Source organism: Paramisgurnus dabryanus, chromosome 5 (assembly GCF_030506205.2).
Source record: "Paramisgurnus dabryanus chromosome 5, PD_genome_1.1, whole genome shotgun sequence".
Taxonomy (NCBI): Eukaryota; Metazoa; Chordata; class Actinopteri; order Cypriniformes; family Cobitidae; genus Paramisgurnus; species Paramisgurnus dabryanus.
This window is the reverse complement of record NC_133341.1, coordinates 20027916-20047394: the sequence shown is the minus strand read 5'-3', so window position 1 is coordinate 20047394 and position 19479 is coordinate 20027916. Positions and strand designations below refer to the sequence as shown.

Below are 19479 nucleotides of genomic sequence, written 5' to 3'. Positions count from 1 at the left end.
CCTGCAACAACACTAAACAATGCATTGAATTGAGTTGTGTGTGCGCGTATGCGTGTGTAAATGCATCTTTTATAGTCATTAAGTAATCCTGTTATCCAGTTTTTCCCAAAATCATTTACATTTTAATCATTAACATTAAAGTCACACTCTTTTTATGACTAAAATAACAGTAAAGGGTAAAAAATATAATTTACAAAAATTAAAACGGAGAAAACGGAATTTGGGAAAAAATAAAACGGATTTTATAGGGCCCTACATTATCCTGCTGGAAGTAGCCATCAGAGGATGGGTACATGGTGGTCATAAAGGGATGGACATGGTCAGAAACAATGCTCAGGTAGGCCATGGCATTTAAACAATGCCCAATTGCAAAAAGGGGCCTAAAGTGTTGCAAGAAAACATCCCCCACACCATTACACCACCACCACCAGCCTGCACAGTGGTAACAAGGCATGATGGCAGAATCGCATTCTGTTTACGCCAAATTCTGACTCTACCATCTGAATGTCTCAACAGAAATCGAGACTCATCAGACCAGGCAACATTTTTCCAGTCATCAACTGTCCAATTTTGGTGAGCTTGTGCAAATTGTAGCCTCTTTTTTTCCTATTTGTAGTGGAGATGAGTGGTACCTGGTGGGGTCTTCTGCTCTTGTAGCCCATCCGCCTCAAGGTTGTGCGTGTTGTGGCTTCACAAATGCATTGCTGCATACCTCGGTTGTAAAGAGTGGTTATTTCAGTCAAAGAAGAGCAACTATCAAAGTCCCAGTAACTGAGCAGATTGTGAAATACTCAGACCGGCCCATCAATCAGTCAAAATGGTTCATAAATGATTTTGAATTATTTATTCAAAATTGGTCTGAATATGAATAATTTCAAAAAATCTTCACCCAGTAACAGTCACAAATAACTGGAAAGCTAATGAAAACATACCCAAACAACCTAAGCTTGACTGCACCAGTCAAAGTCTACATGTCGCTGTTCTCACTGTCGTTCTCATTGCTTTGAATCAGCAAAGCCAGTAGAGCAAAACACAGACAGAATGTTCTGTCTGCTCACTGGATTACCGAAGCTATTTCCAGATAGCACACTGTAGTTTTCTTTCTGCCACACATATACACACACATACTAGGTTTTTAAGGGCGACCTGCCTCTGGGGACAGCTGTGCCATTCTGAGTTAGGCTCACTGAGCTGTGCGTCCTATACATTCACATGTGAAAGGAATGATGGGTGCCCGTACTTCTATAAATACTGAAGTGGGCTGTCCATGCATGAGCTTCTGGATGTCTGAATTCATACACACAAGATGGTGGTCTTGAGATGTTTTTGATTCACTTTTAGGTTTTTATCAGGCGCTGAATTTGATGCCATATGTCCAGACAGCATGGGCTGTTCAAGCAATTACAGAAGTCTTTTATTATCAAATCAAAAGTCCTTTAAATGGAAGTACTGTTCTGGACATTCTGTACCTTATCTGATGCATATATCATGTAGCCTATCCATGTGACATTAGTTAAGATGTCTGTTTATTTTCTTTATATACAGTATGTTAGATAGAGATAGACTCAAATGTACATATGGGATGGGTGTATGTGTATATGCGTCTATATGTTTGCATGTGTATGAAGGAATGTGGGTCAGGAAAAAAAGAGGAGATTATTTGCAGCCAGATCTGCTCTTGGTGTCAGTGCTGTGAGATATATTAGATTGAGGGATTTCTAGGACAAACACAGAGAACATTCAGATTGCTCGCAACCACACACAGTTCACAATGTTCTCATTCTGCTCCGTGCACAACATTCACAATAAGTATTTTATCTCTTGTAGGCATGCTGTCGCTGTACTGTAGTGTGTGATTTAATGTGATTTGATTTTAAGATATGCGCTTTTGGCACAACATCATTAGGCAATGATATTTTACAGTGATTTAAATTGAACACACAAGCAGAATTATATATGTATTTTTAATCTTATGTATAGGATGTTAAGTGTTTTATAGTTTGTTTGTTGTCTTTTTCTCTCTATTAGTAGTTACTTGATATCGGGGATAGTAACTTGGTCCTTATTTAAAGAAGGTGATATGTACAATTGTATCATGAATTGCTTTTAGTTCAGGTAAATTTTAAAGTGTAGATTTTTAGTCTTTTTTGACGTGAAAACGGTTTTAACTTCATATAATATAGAGTCAGCTCCATCAAAATGTATGAGGCGTGTGCTCATCTAATCCTGTCAGTCACAACACAAGGACATATAGACTGTCAAACCTTCATCTCTCCAAAGGACATGTTTTCCCTTAAAGTGCACCTATTTCATTGCTTAAAAACAACATTATTTTGTGTATTTGGTATAATACAATGTGTTCGTGTGGTTTATGGTTAAAAAACACATTATTTTTTTACATACCAGACACATACCGTACATTTTTGTAGCTCCAGATTTCAGTCTCTTCCTGAAACACACAGAATTAAAAAGACCATGTTTGAAAGATTCGGTCACAATGCAATGCTAACAGGAGTTAACTTATAGGGTGTGAGTCCCAGCGGGAGGAATTATGATAATGTCGGTCTTGTCTACATCACCAATCCCAGGAAGTAAAGTGTTGCCTACAAACTGTGTGTTTGTTTTAATCCATGAAAAGAGATTTACGTTGGAGACAATAACTCGCATCATTGTTTACTTTGGGGTATGTACCTTTTCCATATCGTTAACATGTGCTAATACACACTTACACACCAAAGGAAATATAAAAACCTGAATCAGACAATAGGTGCGCTTTAATTTATTTTTACTATATATAACTGTCACTCTGTTTATCTGGCGTAAATTTTCACCTTTGTATTTCTTTCAATTTTTATACAGTACATTTCATTTTTTGCTTAGTTGTACTTAAAACAAAAACAAAAAAATTATACATGTGTCATGTGTGTGTGTGTGTGTGTGTGTGTGTGTGTGTGTGTGTGTGTGTGTGTGTGTGTGTGTAAGAGTCATGCAAAATGTAATAAAGAACTTCAATATTTAATAACTTCCTGGACAATAAAAATAGCAATTAATAGATTTGTTAATTAATCTATAAATAAATAGACAAAGTTACAGAAAAAATCATTATGTAACATTTTATTAGGCAATAAAAAGCGAGATTATAAAATAACGTAGAAATGAAATATTAATCCATTAATAAATAGTTCAAAGTAATATAACAATTTACAAAAACAAAAAATAAAATTGCATTTATAAATTCTTAATTAAATAATGGAATTTCAAAATGTATTTCAAAAAGTGATTTAAAAAGAGAAATAAATAACTGGATTTATAAATTGAACTACAAATACAGGTTTAAATTAGGCATTTAAAAGGGCGTTTCCATTTAACATTTCTGTTTTCATTTCCCAATGGTTCTCTTTATTCTTTTCGCTATTCGATTTGCTTTTCGTTTTAGCATCTCTATTTAGCTTTTCCGTTTTTATTAATGGATTAATGTTTCATTTCTACATTACTTTTATAATCTCACTTTTTATTGCCTAATAAAATGTTACATAATGATTTTTTTTGTAACTTTGTCTATTTATTTATAGATTAATTAATGATTTTTTAAACAAATCTATTAATTGCTATTTTTATTGTCCAGGTAGTTATTAAAAATTGAAGTTCTTTATTACATTTTGCATGACTCTTCTGGTCCTCCATATGTGTAAACTATTTGTATATTTCATAATGAGATTAATGTGGTTAAAAACTTATTCTTACTTCATTACTGACTAAAATTAATTTATAATTTTCTTTTCTTATTTAAAAATGCATATTTACATAAATAAGATTTGGAATTAGGAATTGAACCTGTGCCTCACTTGGACACTAAACATTGTTCAAACAAATAAACACCTTTTTTTATGTCCAACCTTGCCTGAGCCACCAAGACAGCCAACATCTCATCCTTTCTTTAAAAAAACAAACAGAAAAATAGGTGTGATCCTCTTTAAATAAAAACATTACATAACTCTACATGCACTATGGATGCAAACCCAGGACAGCGCAAACAGTCACTTGCTTTAATTCTTCCTCTAACGCACACATACGTACATGCTGGAGTTGAAATGGACTTTGGACTGTGCCGGATAGCTTCTGCTCAAGCGCAGGACTGAGTCTCTGAGAGGGGAGGGCATAAGCGGAGAAGGAGGGTGGGGGGTTGGATAGTATGCAGAAAAGTGGCAGTGGTCTTTTCACCGAGCGCCTCTGTCTGGAGCAATCTCTCTCTCTCTCTCTCTCATTCTCTCTCTCACTCTCTCGCTCTCATTGTTGTTCAGGGTGGAGGTTGAAACTGGATTTAACTGACTCCTAAAGAAAGTAAAGAGAACTGAAGGAGAGGATAAGGTGTGTTGATGAGGAGTGAATGTAAAGAACAGATCACCACATTGAACAGAAAGCTGATGTTGAAGTGGAAAAATGGGTAAGTAGATTTCTGGTGTCCGGCTGCGTGCACTGTATGTGTCGACGTATGGACGTGTGTGTTTGCGAGTTTAAGTTTGGGTACCAGTTAGCATGCTTTACCGTTTATTTAGTTCACAGAAGCGGGAGATTTTAAAGTTAGCATAGACTTATGTTTTCGTCTTTATAAGTGCGTGTGTCAATTAAAACTACATTGGTGTCAATAAATGTTTATACGTAGCAAGCTTTTCAGAGTTTCGTATTAGTTTAGAGCAGTATATATGTGTGACTAGACAGTTTGTGCGTACCTATTTAATATATCGATTTTAATCACCTTTGTTTATACATTTCTCTTGACGTTGAGGAATGTGAAAGGAAAGTTAATGTTTGCATGTGTGTGTATGCAATGGTGTTGAAATGCAACACACTTGTTCCGCGTCAATGACTGTGCATGACTATCATATATGTGTCCGTATACATGTATGTGTAAGGGTCCGTGTACTCCTATAGAGTTTGAGCATATACATGTGTGCTTGAGGAATGCTGTCAGAGGGGTTGCTCTGATGGACACAGCTGCTGTCTCAACCGTGTCTCCTTTGTTCAGACATCCAGACATCTACTGCATCCAGAAATAGACTATCTCTCTCTCCCTTGTGTTTTTAAGGGGCACACACACTCACAGTTTCAGACGGCATCAAAGCACTTCCCCACAGCTGTCTGTGTGTGCCGCTGGTTGATTGAGAAGAAAGCAATGTAAGGAAAAAGTATCCATGTAATCGCTCATCAATTTTCCACAGGCTTTGAATTTGTTAATACTTGCACTGTATACGTGACAAGTGGGATGAGCACAGCTTGCAAAAGTTGTTCGGTAACTTTCTGTATGACAGTGAGATGAGGGGTTAAAACATGCAGCCTGTCCGAAAGGATATCCTGAGGGGAACTGCCTAAAATAACCCCACATTTTGAACTTGAGTTACAATCATTTAGAAAGAAAATAAATGAGTGAGAGAGAGAGAGGAATTAGTCAAACTGATTCATGATAACAGTAAGAAGCAGAAGAGGGAGAGGTAGGTTGAGGGAGAACGAAAGAGTGAGAGATGATGAGATTTAGAAAAGGACTTAGGGTTTTTGCATGCCGTGCATTCTTAGTGGCCGACCCCTGTGGAAAATAACAACACGCACATGTGAAGGTCATTCAGTCATCATTCATCTCTCACGCTAACCACTCACTCACACATACATGCACACAATCCTCCAATCTGTCCGCTGGTCATATACATCCCGTTTCAGTCACAACCTGTATGGCACTTCTTAAAAACAGCCAGCCCCAAATCTTCATTTCAGCCATTCACCTACATCAAGAAAGAGTCATGAGTAAAACGAAATGAAAGAGGAGACATCCGAGAATGTTTTAGTAACTGAATAACCGGGTAATGTGTTTAAGTGCGTGGGTGCTCATGGGTAGAGATGGGTTGGTGGGTTGACTTGCCCTAAAGAAACTCTGCGTAATTAGTTTGGTTTTGGGTTCGTCTGACCCGGATTAGGTGCGTTTGGGGGTGTTTACATCTGTTCCTGCGTTCAGAAACAGCTGGAGGAGGCACAACGGAGTGCAGAGTTTATCCTTAAAATACTAAATTTTAAATGTATAGAAAGTAGACACGACTATTTGACATCCGTGGCCCGTCCCGTGTGCGCATCCATAACACACAAACTAATTTCTTGTGATTTAGTCTTCTCCCTTTCCTCCTCTATTTAATCTGATTAGTTGTCATTTCTTTGCTCTGCTGGCTCAGCTGCCTCATACCGAGGAGCGAGAGGTCACGATGACTCCCTTTGTGTGGGTGAGAGGAAAGGATGAGGTCATGAGGGACTTGCTCTGTAGGGTCTTACAGAGGTCAAAGTTCAAACCAGGGCCAAACTCAAACTTTGAGTTTGAGTGGGTCAACTAATTTCGACACAGATTACACTATAATTACTGTGGCTGTTTGCTTGTTGTTACCCGCTCAGTGTGAAGGAAATCTACTTTAATGTCTCTTCAGGAGTTGTTGTTTGGATGTTGGTGCAGTGTTTGTAGTTGTGTTTGCATTTTTGGAGTGTCTGCACTACTTTACCTTTGCTCCACTTTTGTCTTCTTGCACTGTTGTGCAACGGCTGAGGTATTCACACTCTCCCCAGAAATAATTGACACCATCACTACACAAAGCCCATGTAGCAATCATCAATAAAACAAATCTATTGAACATTCACTACATAGCCCTCCGCTGTTTATCCAGTTGCATATATGTGTCTAGGGTTCACAGAAAATTGAAGATAGGTCCTTTTAAAAAGAAAGTTTTTAGAGTTTATGCTGTTAAAGATCATAATCTAAAAAAAAAATTGTGCTGGTGTTAGTTTAGTAGTTAATTTCATATTACATGTATTGGTACTGCTGCTGGGTTCACCACAAGATTTCAAAATCTTTGTTGATAGAGTGTAACTTGACCTCAGCCAATGGCATTGCATAGCCCTGCAAAAATCCCTCCCACATGTAAACAATGGCACGTTGCCCAGAGCAACTGCCGAAACCATTGCCCTTCATATGAAATGACCGAAAGTGCCTTTTCTCACCTCTCACTCTTTCTTTTTTTTCCATATGCGTTTTTCTGAGATGGAAAGAAAGTTTGTACCTGTAGACAAAGCACTTTTTGTGCTGCCACATGCATACCTAGTTTGATTTTCTTTATGCTTAGCTGAAAAAACTTGAATAATCTATAATGACAGGGTGCACACTTTAGACTTTTTAAACATACTGTTATATACTTTTGTTATAGTTTATTCATCCCCATTCACTGTAATAAAAATGGTCAAACAAAGGTCCCTAGCGGTCACTGGGGCGGTACCCTTTCAAAGAGTACACCATTGGAACTAAAGAGTTCATATTAGTACCTCAAAGGTACCTATAATTACCTCTGGTACCAAATGTATACATACAGTATAGAGTCCCTGCGGTTGACGTCACACAGCTTAACTCCGTCATTTTGACAGGCAAAAATGAGAGTGCTAGTGCGGCTGTAGCAATGGTATTGATAGTGGTTGAACAACAGTTTAATATCATACTGTTTAGACTTTACAAACCTTACTATTTTAACATTTTTATATGTTTCATAGTAAGCCTAAAATGACATGAAAGAGTTTAAAATCTATAGCCTATTAGTGGGTTGATAGGCTATATACTGTAATAATTTTCAGTATACACATTATGTCACAAACATAAAACAAAATTTTTACTCACTTTTCTTGTACATTTGGGATTAAACCGGTTAAGATTTTATTACATTTATAATGTCTACTGTACTACTCACACAGTGATATAACGTTAGCTATGCTGCTACCTACAAATAAGGACAGCTAGGGTCGATTACGAACAACACAGCTGACTTACCCTTCCAATGACAACAAAGCATGCCGGCAAAATTCAAAATTGAATATTCGTTGCAAAATGTCTTTTAAAGAGTCTCCGGAGTAGGATGAGGGAAAGTTGATGGAGTATGTGTACATATCAGAATATTGCAGGTCAGAAAAGCTATCAGTTTCTTTATTGATACACGTTAAAAGCACTCTGTGGGCATTTTAAGGATCTGTTATATTTAATCTATTAAGTTTTGCTTTGTACATGGTATGTCTTATGAAATTAAATTGCGCAGTGAACTCTGTTGCCTTGAAACTCATGCATGGCTCCATTCATTTCATAGTCGCTCCCGGCTGTCCTTGCCTGCAAAAATGGCGATGTAAACAAAATGGGTCACGTGACGTCCGGACCTCTATTGGCACCGAAATGGTACATATTAGGGTGCTGCCCCAGTGACAGCTGGACCATTTATTGACCAATTTTTTCTGACAGTGTATGCATCAACAACATAATCACATGGCATGTGGCAATACAAAATAGCTTGAATATAAATAAATCTTGGTAATCCTCCACTTGCCGTAGCGTTTATAAAAACAAGCATCAGATTGCTCAGTCCATAGTTAGCAAATGCTTTGCATTTCGCCAGCTAAATTCAGAAGAACAACTTCAGCAGAACGAAGCTTGGCCACAAACACATATAATTTGACTGTTTTTTGCATTGAAATTCAGTTTTCAACTTATATATGCAAAGGAACATGTGAGATTATTTGAGCTGGATGAATTTTGACAGTCTATGTCAAATAGAACAGCAGCAGAAATGAAAAACACAGATACAGGGGCGTTCGTCTGGCTTTATTTTTGTATCCAGTTATGACTGAACTGAGATGTGTTTATCTTGAACATGTATTAGAATTAAACCATTACTCTTGTGTAACTTATAAAAGGATCTCTTGACAGAAATGCAATACATTCATATATTTTCAGCGGTGTATAAAGACCTTACATAACGAAGTGTATTGTTTTTATTACGTAAGAATGAGCTGTTTTTATCTCCATACACCGCGGGTCCCCTTTCATGGAAGTTGCCGTCATGTTTCTACAGTAGCCCTAAATGGACAAACTGCTTTACAGAGTGCGTTGCATCCCTACATTATCTCAAATGAGGACATGTTTGTTGGCAGAATCCATTATAAAAATGCTCATTTACAAGAAAAAATCTGACTTAGAAGGTTTTGCATCTGAGCTCTTTTAGCAATGACTGTATATTGGTCCTTTTGTAGAAAAAAAAATCCACAATAATGTAACACACAAATAATACTGTACATTGGAAAATGAGTAGGGTTGCTGTCAAGCCTTTCCACACTATACTGTCAAACCACTCAAATGAAAACTGTTTATCATAAGGTGAAGAGTTTAAGTGATGCAGTAGTGAGCAGATATATCTGTATAAGAGCTGTATAATGTGAAGGAAGCTTGGAAGAGAAACTTTATGAAGAACTTGGTCAATTATTCTTTTCAGTGGATTGAGGTAAAATCTGACACCATTAGCTGTATGGTAGATGGGGAAAGAGAGTGTGACAGATGCCTTGGGCTAAGTCTGACCCAGCTGTGTAAAAATACCATCTATTTCTTCATACACACTCTCTCTGTCACACACACACACATAAACATATACTGTTTATCTCTCTGTGCCTCCAACCAAACCAGGGATGCTGGTCTCTATCCAAAAACTGAGCACATTGTGCACTAAATTACACTTTATAGTCCTGACAAATTTCTGTTCTGTTATGAGATTGAAGGGGAGTTCAAGTGTGCTGCCATGAAAGCCTGAAAGTATCATGGTTTGCTACTACTAAATTGTTGTAAAATGAATGAGGAATGGTAGCATAGAAAAAAACGTGCATACACATGCATCCCAAAATATTCCAAAGAATGACAGGAAGTGGGTTTCCATGTTCTCATGGATCAGGCAGGGTCATGTGTGGACACTGAGACTGGAGAAATATAACTTATAATAGATAAGTAGACACACGCACACAAATGGTTATAAGGAGATGTTTTGTAGATAAGGTGTTAAGTATACAAAGTTCCCTGATATGTATAATTAATAGTGTAAATATCTGTGTTTCCTGTGTGTCTGTATGTGTTTGCCTTTACAAACGTTAGTGGTACATTTTGTCTGATTTCGTATTGTAGAAAGTTTCTCTTTCCATATGTGCAATGCAATACTCCTAAAGGGAGTCGGACAACGGGATAAGAGGCGCTGCATCGTATATAAGGCATGATACAACGTACACAACACTTTGGATGTGTGAGCTTAGTTTTAACTTTTACATTTATTTAAAGCTACTGTGTCTATAATCCGTTATAATTTATACATAGCTGGCAAAACATTATTTCTGGTCAAACCAGATTTATTTTTCCCTAGCTTATTTATTTTATATGTCTTGAAGAGCACCTATTACGTTGCTAAAATACCTAATTTTGTGTATTTGGTGTTATGCAATGTGTTTGCGTGGTTTAGGGTTAAAAACACATTATTTTCTACATACCGTATATTATTTTAACTTTCTGAAATGCGTTGATTTGTACGAAGCTCAACGTTCTCAGAAAGCGTGGTGTGCCCTGATTGGCCAGCTATCCAATGTTTTGTGATGATCAGAATACCTGAAGCGACTGTCGGAGATGTGGTGCTCCTAACCATAAGGGCGATTTATAGTCGTGCGTAGGTCCTACGGCGTAGCAGCGACGGCGTAGGTTCCACGTCGGTTTTCATTTATACTTGTGCGTCGCCGTCCGTGTCGACTTGCAAACACACGCAAAACCGCTGGTTGGCAGTAATCACGCGTGTAACCACAGTAGCAGCAGAAGTCGTCACAGAAGAAGAAGCTAAGCAAGTTAACCCACAAAACGAAGAAGAAATAGCAACTTGTTGTGTATAATTTGAGAAGACCAGCAATGATGGAAGTAAATAAACAGCAACTTAAGTTGCAGTTTGAGTTAAATCACTCCTCAACTTGGCTCATCTTTGTTTTCACCGTCTCAAACGGAAAAACCTATGACGCAGTTTTTTTTACCTGACCGGAGGGGTTCTGGTGGACCAATCACAGCGCTTGCGGTCCGCGTAGAGCCGACGCGCTGTTAGAAATTTTGTGAGGTGCGCGTCAGGCTACGCAGAGCTACGCACGACTATAAATCGCCCTATATTTGGAAGATCAGCTCCCAAGAGATTATAACATATTTAGTACCTTATCAATACGAGCCTGAATCTGATCCAGAAAACACAAATGACCAAGATGATCAATCAACTTAGTCAGTGCGACTTGAGCAGAATGTAACAGATTGGTAATGTAACGATACTAAAACCTAAAACCATTTGTGTCTGCATTTGTGATATAAATGAAAGACAACAAGCCTTACTCTAATTTGATTTATGGTTTGAAAAGTCAATAGCAAATTCTTTAAAGAACACCTATTTCATTGCTAAAAAACTAGGTTGTTTTGTGTATTTGGTATAATAACATGTGTTTGTGTGGTTTATGGTTAAAAAAACCCATTATTTTCCACATACCGTACATTTTTGTAGTTTCATTCTCTTCCTGAAATGCACGGATTTAAAAAGCTCTGTGTCCCTGATTGGTCAGCTAATCTGTACGTTGTGACTGGCCTGAATACCTCTGATGTCAGCCGGAAACGTTACCCTCCTTACCATGTTTGAAAGATTTGGTTGCTTACAGGAGTTCACTTATAGGCTGTGAGTCCGAAGTGGGAGGAATTATGATAATGTCAGTCTGTATACATCACCAATCCCAGGAAGTAAACTTTTGCCTACAATCTGTGTGTTTGTCGTAATTCAAGAAAAGTGATTTACGTTGGAGACAATAACTCGCATCATCGTTTACTTTGGGGAATGTATCTTTTGAATAACATTAACATGCACTAATACACACTTACACACCAAAGGAAATATAAAAACGTGAATGGGACAATAGGTGTTCTTTTGTTAAAATATAAGCTACTTACAGGCTGTGAGTAAGAAACGGGGGGGGGGGGGGATTATGAAAATGTGCATCGAATCCACATCTACCATCTGCAGATGTAAACAATGTGAATGGTGCTCTGTGGCACTACAGGATTTTAAGCAGCATCCAGAGTCGCAACACAATACCAGCAACAGATGTGTTTGATTTTTATAGAAAACCCCCTTGAGATTTTACTACAAAAATTTCCCAAAAAATAGAAAGAAATTACACAGTTGTAGACATACGTTAATGGCATAAAGAGTTTAAGTAAAATTTAAAATATAGTATTAAACAAAGTCAGTGTTGCAGAAAAAATCATACTAGAGGTTTTCCTCCAGCTTCTTTAGGGAGGCGTCACTGAACGCGTTCCAGGCGCTCCTCCGGGTAGTAAATCCAGCCGCAGAGAAAAATCACATTCCAATGTTAATTCCCTGATTAATTTCAATAGTCTCTCCTAACGCCCGGACACAGCGTAATGATTTTCACATTTTTTTGGCCTGGGAAACATCTGTTTATGACATTTTCATGCAAGTCATTTTTATTCCCTTTGTCATGAGGTGCAGTTCGAGAGGGTTTGTTTAACAGAATCGCTTTGTCTTCTTTCACTGTAACTAGCAGAAATGTCTCCCAACACGTCATTAGCCTTTCACTATGTCTTAGTAAACCATAAGAGAGCCTCTGTGTACATTACACATGACTGCCAGCACGATTCAAGAAAGCTATTAAGTGACTGCTGTGTTTATTATACTTTCATGCATAGAAATCCAGAAAAGCTTATGGTAAATCACAGAGCCACACATGTCATCAAACTGTACTCTATAGTTATATTCTGATCTGTGTTTAGGTCATGGCCATACATTATTGTCTGTATGGTTGAAGAGAAATGTTTCCTCTCTAAACCTTGTTTTCAAGCTCTTTATTCAGTCCGAGAATAAGAAAATGGCCTGGAAACCCGATCCCCATTATGATATCCATTTCTGTGGAAATTGAGATGCTAAAATTCCAGTTACATTGAAAGAGCTCAGTGTTTTTTTACAGGTTAATGATTGAGGTGGCTATTCTCAAGCTGTAAGAAGTTCTGGAATGTTTATACACCTTAACAGTGTATTGAGGAGTACCATGTTGCATTTTTAAATATAGTCTTTTACTGGACATCTGAAACCACTAAACAGATTTGATCAAATGGATAGATTCTTAGTAGATTTTAAAAGGTCTACAGGAAAACTGTGTCGAGTTACTACACATTTCCTATAGATCGATGTCTGCATTAATACTATCATTGTCCTGAATCTATAACAGTAAGTGGCCCTTTCTGTGAAATCCAGGCTAAAGTCTCAATATAATTATAAGATGAGCTCCAAAGTTTGATTTACTTAAACTTCTTGAATTTTTGAAATGGCTTTATTCAGATACAAAGCTTATATTTTACATTATGTGGAATGTTTTATGTCGAAAACTGAATAAATTACTACAGAAATTACTAGATGACCAGGGTTACGTATGTTATTTTAAGTGTTCGTTCTAAAATTAAGGATTGTTTCATGTTCCAGGCATACGTGTATATGAACATGGGCTTCTGCGTTTATGTTGGAACGATATTGTAAGCGTGTTTGCTCAGAGGCAGAACATACCGTTCCTTTCTTTGACTGAAGAAGGGCAAAGGGGAGACCTGGAAAGTGTCTTAGACATGGCACACATTTTGTCCATTCCTTATGCATGAGCCTCTTTTAAGCTACAGTATATACAGAATGTATAATGTGACCTCACCCTAATGGAGAGCTCAAGTATGATGCGTGTTTACAGATACAATAATTAACACAGGATCTGCGCTTTCCATGCATACAGTATGTCTGCTGTTTAGAAAAGAAAAAAGTCAAACATGTGCATGTGTACATATGTGTGTGTGTAAGAGGCAGGCTGCCGGTGTCAGATGGAGAAGGCATGTATGTTTCCTCCCTTAGAGGCCTCCACTGAATGTGTGTGTGTGTGTGTGTGTGTGTGTGTGTGTGTGTGTGTGCGTACATATGTGAATGAACCCGTTGCCCTGCCACAGTTCCTCGGGTCACAGGGTGCAGCGCTTTCAGAGCTGCACTGTATGTTTACAGTGCTCACGCACATACAGTCAGGGACATATATGTGCAAATAGTCATTCATGTACACGTACACCCAGAGGCCCCTCGGGGTGGAAACCTTATTCATTCTTTGTAAAAAAAAAATCCTGCTGTAGTTTTTAAAACTATACATACTGTATAGTTATTTTGTTTATGTCACAATAAGTTTTTTTTTACCTACAATTAAAAAAGTGCTGCACTGCAGGTTGTAATTTCAGGAAAAAATCAGGAAATCAGGAAACAGGATTAGTAAACATGCATGCAGTGAAAAAGAAAATAAACTTTTATTGACGTTTAGCCTTTAAAGGCCAGAGAGAAAGAGTGGGGACAATTTGAGACATTTTGACTGTACCGAAATACAGAAACGATTGCACTGTCAAAGACTTTATTGTCTTTACTCTGAACTCAAGATATCCGCATAGTTTCCCTCTCTCCAAGGGGCCTTTCCACAGCTGCGTCTGTGTCCTCTTACGTAGGATGGGTTACAGTGTAACTGTGTCAGTGTTTTCTCTGGGAAGAGTGTTTGTCCTACAGGCCGCTGGAGGGGCCCTTTTGTTTAAATTGGTGGAGAGGCTCATCCTCAAGGCAAAGGCCTTCAACAGTTCTGTATGCTCACGTGCACTGTGCTGTAGTCAATGCTCACATGTGCTTTTTGTGTGTGTGTGTGTGTGTGTGTGTGTGTGTGTGTGTGTGTGTGTGTGTGTGTGTGTGTGTGTGTGTGTGTGTGTGTGTGTGTGTGTGTAAATATCACTATGTGCCTCTGCAAGTTTGTACAGTGCCTACGCTTCAAGGAAAAAGCAATGAAAGGCCCTAGATCATCTAAAATGAATGACAACGGCTGGCATTGATTTCTTTATGTGACCCTTTTCGTACCTTTTTCACCTTATTCTTTTCAGTTTGTGATTTTGAGTGTGAATTTCAATAGAAACGTATGAATGAGCAAAGTTGATAAATGAAAACGGGGACAAAAAAAGTAACTTATACCTGGTATAAATATTAGTTTTAGTACAGTTAAGGGCGCTAGTTGACTGCTTAAAATATCACTTTTGCACTATAAGCGTGTATGTCGGAGCAATAAAGTGTTTTTATTTATGAGATCCTATATGATATAAATGCACCCTATATGATTCCCTTTAAAGCAACACTATGTAGTTTCCATGTAAAAATGACTTACAGCTCCCCCATGTGGTTGAAAAGCGCAACAGTGCCTGGTATCAGACACTCTTCTGCAGGCAGGGGGAGGGGCGGGGCTCTGTTTCCTACTTTCCACTGCCACTTTCAGAGTGTGCTTGTAGCAGCTAGGAGGCTGCTCAGGTTGCAGCAACAGTACAATTTGTCCAGTTAAAAGTTGTTCTATCACTAAAATAATTGTAGATACATTATTTAAAGTTAAAAAAACTACATAGTGTTGCTTTAAATCCTTCCTGTATCCATATATAATAAATAAAAAACTCAAACTTTACTGTAACTTACAAAACACGGTCAATAGGACTGAACCTGAAGAACTTTAGATCACAAGCCACAGGTCAGAATTGTGGGAGAATGAGTGGAAAGCGATGTCTGTAAAACAATACTGCCATCTTCTGGGAAGAAAGGAAAAATAGCAACAAAAAAAAGGAAAGCAACAGATCAAAGACACTACTGTGAGAGGAATAGAAAGCTGTGCACCAGATGTGCGCTTATAATAGCCCCTAATGGTAGTGAAACACACCGAAGCAAAGCAAAGTGAAATCTATACAGGTTAAATCAATCTTTAGGGAAGTACCACTAATTTATCCTCATATACATCTGCACAGTTAGCAGACTGGTAGTTAGTTTCTTACAGTATAGTACGCCATTTGATTTGTTTAATGTTTTAAGTAGGGCTGGGTATTGTGACCAATTTGGCGAGTCAATCGTTTGTATATGGTTTCGGTTCGATGTCGATGTTTAGATCAATATTCATAAGCAATCAGTATTTCATTAAAAATCTTAGTTTTGCAGACATGGAATTTTTTCACTTTAAGATCTAAATGTAATGCACAAATCCCAAAATATAAAAAAAATTCTGAATTGTTCACATTTACAACCGACTATGTTTACGAGGATAATCACGGTATTTTGAAATTAGTTTTGCAAGCACAATGAAACATATACACAGTATTTGTGCACTGTCTGAAGCTTTGAGATACAGCTTGCCGAGCGCGTGCTTAAGGCTTTTCAAACACAGAGTAGCGCATTAAGATCTGTTTCGTGTCTTCTTTGCCTAAATCTTTGCATTTACATTGCAGTTACTTTGCACATTAATATTTATAACAGACTGGAATAAATATTACATAACACATATATTTCATTAGTTGTTTGTCCCATACTTTATTACTTGTTTATTTTATACTGTATGTATTACTCTTCCTAAAATTCTTCTACTATGGGAAACTTATACGGACAGCAAAAAAAATGTCATTGTGCAAGGTTGATGTACTCTGTCTTGTGCATATGACATTAACGCTTTGAACTTTGAAATATTTACATTTGTTCTAAAACATGTGATGCACAAACGATAAACTTTCGGGGCCATGTAGCACTGGCCGGTGGTGACAAGTGTTAGTTCTGTCAACTGTCCTGAGCATCATTTACGGACACTCCTTACTAAGCCTGCCTGAAGTAAAGCACGTACGTTAAGAATCGATATGAAGAATCGATATGCAGAATTGAGGTTGTTTGGTTAAATAGAAATAGATTAAAATCAGAGTATTTATATTTTTTGCCCCAGACGTTTTTTCAGACACTGATAACTCATGAATCAGTCACAATACAACTGAGTGATTGACTAAAATGCAGACGTTCACAATTTGGACAGCATCTCACTGTCACACACATACACACTTTACTTCTGTGCATTGGTAGAAATGGAGCTGTCTGGTGCCATGGCAACCAATGCGGAAATCCACCCCAATTCCCACCGCCTTCTTCATCAGAGAGGGAGAGAACGAAAGAACGTTAATTAAAATGAAAGCAGGGAATTACTGGGAACAAGGAGTGAGTGGGAAAAAAAACTGAAAATCATAGCTTATACAAAATGAAAGGTTAGGCTTTGCCTCTAATGCGAACAAATCAAAATGAGACAAAGCTGGAATTCTTTTTTGAATGCATAAAGCTGAATGAAATCCATGAAATTGAAAAGTCAAACAAGATTAATTGAATATGTCATAAATTTGACAATATGCCAAACAACGAAATACTCTTCCCTGCCTTTTACGAGAACAGAAGTGCTACAAAAAACCCTCAGTATTCGGAGCATAGTTCATTTTTGTCTATGACCGTATGAGAAAAATGAGTGATCAGTATCAGATCTTTATCCCTTTTATTTCATTTTAATCTTATTTTTTTTAGCTTTTTTATTTATTTTATAATTTAATATAATTGCTTTATCCACTGCTGCTTTGATAATAAAAAAGTATTAAGCTTTGTTATGCCAAAGAAGTAGATTTCATCACAGAAACATTAGCACACACACACACACACACACACACACACACACACACACACACACACACACACACACACACACACACACACACACAGAAAATGCACCAGCATGAAGTAAAAATGGCGCCAGGGCATCTGAGGACAATGTGGTTTGGAGGAAGGGGGGCAAGGTAGATTTGAAACAAGAGAAAAGAGAAAACTACAGTGCACAGAAAAACAAAGAAAAGGAGAGAGATGGCATGTGGCAAAAAGAGAAAGAGATGCATGTAGAGTGAGTTAAAAGGCAAGAAAGAGATAGAATAGCTTTTGTTTTTTTTTTACATAGACATTAAGTTTTGATACGCACTGCTGTGCCCATCTCCCACAAATTTCTTGTTTGAATATAAAATATTATTTAACTAAACTGTGCTTTCTATCTTCCTTTATAGATGAATCTACAAACTCAACATGAATTTGCACATTTCACACAGAGGTAAGAGTGATGTGATATATCCTGCAGCGTGCCCCTTGAAATGTGAAGTGTAGTTCTGCATTGAACCTGCAGGTGGCAGATCGGCATATTAGCATCCTGTTGGAGTTGGCTGTTTGATTTGTGGCTTTAAAACATGACCTAGCAGAACAGTGTGGTGTAAAAGGGAGTGGCCGATAAAACCTCCCCTCCATAGTCACACTCCATGAGTCAGACGGCTATCATCATAACTTTGGATGAGGAATTGTGGGTGTGCACGTGTGTTGTATTATTCGATTGCTGGAGTGGAATTAGGCCAAAACCTACTACTGTCTTGTACATATTCATTGCCCAGCTCTTAATCCCTGCACCTAAATACAATTCTGTTTATCCAAGACATTTAAAATAATGTTGACGTAAATTGAAATGCATTCTCTTTATAACCAAGCCATATTTAAAGAATAACTAGGATATAAATAAACCTGTCAAAGTATTTCATGATGGGATTTGACAGATCTGTGCAGGCAGCAAGCAAAAGAAAACATGACTCAGCAGTCTCCTGGCACCTTCTTAGCGCCCATCTTTGATATGCGATAGCTGCCCATGGATGTGCCCGATCACATAAACTTTAATCTCCAAGTCCTCCAGTCCGGCTCCATCCGGTCCTATCCAGGCAGGCCACCAGTCTGCCTGGGCCTTGCTTGCGGAGTCATGCCCACTGCACCCTCCTCGCACTGGGTACAGGACTGCGGGGAATGTCCAGTCCCCACCTTCTCTACCTCAAGCCTACTAGAGATAGCCAATGGTGTAGCATATTCGGACAAAGTTAAAGTGGTTCGAGGCAAGCTTTTATCCAATCAGATCGCACTGCAGCAGAGCAAGCAGGTGGGGTGGGGGGTTAGGAAAGAGGCAATGCGAACGACAAAGAAAATGGAAGATGAAGGGTTTGACTTGGCATATAGAGAGACGAGTAGAAACCGAGATGGAGAGCCAAACACGGAGGAAGGGAAGATTTTGTTAGTCAGATCGGATGCAGCGAGTATCGACTTTTACTGCAGTCATTGATCTTCCTCGAGCGCTGTTTGTCCAGCGCACTCACAGAGATGTTTATCTGATTCACACCCAGCCCTGTAGTGCAGACATATCATTATTTTTATAGTAACTGCCTTTATTACGCCATTTGACTCTGGACTTTGAATGGTAACACCCAAATTATCAATTCTGGACCACATGGTGGAACATTGACACGACCCAGGTGCCCTCCTGACAGGATGTGCCAAGTTCACTCACCAGTGAGAAATTGGTTAGTGTAGCCGACCGACTCCTCTGCCTCATATCGCTCATCCTTTTCCAGCTATCAGTAGATGGATGACTTGAGTAGAGCAAAGGTGATGAAGGAAGGGAAGTCTGTCTTAAAATACTGAAAGTCTGTCTGTTTTCCTGCCTGTTTCTAGAGGATGAGAAAGATCTAAACGATCTTGGGTTCGATCCCAGGAAACACACAAAGTGTTATGTAATTTGAAATGTATACCTTTTAAATTAATGCACTGTTAGTTTACGTGCCAAATGCATAAAGTGTAAATGTTATTTATAACAAATCTGCCTAGTATCAAGTTTGGT

At 38.2% G+C, this 19479-nt stretch overlaps 1 long non-coding RNA gene across 2 annotated transcripts in view; it reads left to right on the top strand.

Moving 5' to 3' along the window:
* The first annotated feature begins 4247 nt into the window (after positions 1-4247).
* The window catches only part of LOC135732281 (uncharacterized), a 40506-nt gene continuing 25274 nt past the window's right edge, over positions 4248-19479 (top strand). For both annotated transcript variants that reach the window (XR_010526728.1, XR_010526727.1), the window contains exons 1-2: positions 4248-4444; positions 17840-17883. This is a non-coding gene — a long non-coding RNA (uncharacterized lncRNA). The remainder of the gene's footprint in view (positions 4445-17839; positions 17884-19479) is intronic.